Consider the following 1,773-nt stretch of genomic DNA (forward strand, 5'->3'; position numbering starts at 1 on the left):
GAAAATATGGTAATATGGGTAGAGGCTTTTCCCACAAAATCCAAACTGCTATCAGGTGGTGGCCTAAGAAGATTTTGAAGAAATCTTACCCGTTTGGTGTACCCAAGGTAATCGGGCTCCAGATAATGGGCCAGCTTTTTGTTGCCCAGGTAAGTCGGGATTGGCCTCAACAACTGGGGATGATTAAAATTGCGATTGCAGCATAGGACCTAGGGAGTTCAGACAGGTAGAAAGAAATGAATAGAACTCTAAAAGAGAATTCAACTAAATGCTAGAAGTATTGAGACTGTAAAGACTGCGACTCTCCCTTCCCTTTATGCTTTCTTAGGGTCCAAACACACCCGGACGCTTCGGCCTCACCTTGCGTGAGATTCTCCATGGGGACTGCCCCTTGACTGACTGGGGATATTGGATCCCAGTGCCAACTCTCTTCTCATCCTCTGCTTTGTTTACCCATCTAGCGCCTCTAGAAGTTGTTAGAACACAGATCTGGGACCAGATAAAAGAGCCTATTTAACCGGGAACTCGGAGGTGCCCACAAGGTTCCAGGTTGAGATCGGGCCTAGTCAGACTACATCAGCTGGCACCCTAGAGCCCTCGAGTGAAAGGACCATATCTGGTGTTGCTGACCACCCCCACGGCAGTAAAGGTAGATGGGATCGCTGCTTGGATACACGCCTCCCACATCAAGAAGACACCCAGCCAAAATGAAGACAACAACTAGATGGTGACAACTACTAATAACCCTCTTAAGCTTCGCCTGTGCCGCGGAAGTAAAGAGCCAAGATACAAGAATATGGCCAGGACACATAGGAGCTGCGAAACCTCCGCTGCCAGCTAAAAGACCTACACTATCACCGAAAATCACCCAGGCCGCTGCTGCTGCCGCCGCCAATGCCGCCAAAGCCGCCACTACTGCTGTCGTCGCTGCTGCTGCTGATACAAACCGAGGCCACGCTACTACTCGTGTTCCCAACGCCAAAACCACCAGACCTGACCGTGAGCACCCACCAGATGATTCAGTTAAGACTGCTCCTCACTCAGAACCCTATCTTGGCTTTGGATCCTGGAAGAGAATCGCTAAACATAGAGCAGACCCAGTGAGTGAGCAGATGTTTTGGACAATAGACTGGTTGAGCCCATCTCTATTATAAAAATGTCTCAGAGCAACCGGGAGCTGGTGGTTGACTTCTCTCCCAAGCTCTCCCAGAAAGGATACAGCTGAGTCAGTTTAGCGTGTTTCAAGAGAACAGGACTGAAGCCCCAGAAGGAACTGAACCAGAAAGGAGACCCCAGTGCCATCAATGGTAACCCATCCTGGCACCCATGGATAGCCTCCTGGGTGAATGGAGCCACTGGCCACAACAGCAGTTTATATGCGCTGGAGGTAATCCCATGGCAGCAGTGAAGCAAGCGCTGAGAGAGGCTGGCGATGAGTTTGAACTGCGTAAAACGGAGAGCATTCAGTGATCTAACATCCCAGCTTCATATAACCCCAGGGACAGCATATCAGAGCTTTGAACAGGTAGTGAATGAACTCTTTCGGGATGGATAAACTGGGGTCGACAGCTTTCTTTCCTTTGGGGCACTGTGTATAGAAAGTGTGAGACAAGGAGACGAGTATTGGTGAGTCGGATTACAAGTTGGATGGCCACCTACCTGAATGACCACCTAGAGCCTTGGATCCAGGAGAACGCGGTTGGGACACTTTTGTGGGATCTCTTACGGGAACAATGCAGCAGCCGAGAGCCAAAAAGGCCAGGAGCGTTTAAC

At 50.0% G+C, this 1,773-nt stretch overlaps 1 pseudogene; it reads left to right on the top strand.

Annotated features, from left to right (window-relative positions):
- Positions 1–1,144: 1,144 nt before the first annotated feature.
- On the top strand, positions 1,145–1,766 carry LOC116889816 (annotated as a pseudogene).
- The last annotated feature ends 7 nt before the right edge of the window (positions 1,767–1,773 follow it).

Source organism: Rattus rattus, unplaced genomic scaffold, assembly GCF_011064425.1.
Source record: "Rattus rattus isolate New Zealand unplaced genomic scaffold, Rrattus_CSIRO_v1 flattened_line_201248, whole genome shotgun sequence".
In the NCBI taxonomy this organism is placed as follows: Eukaryota; Metazoa; Chordata; class Mammalia; order Rodentia; family Muridae; genus Rattus; species Rattus rattus.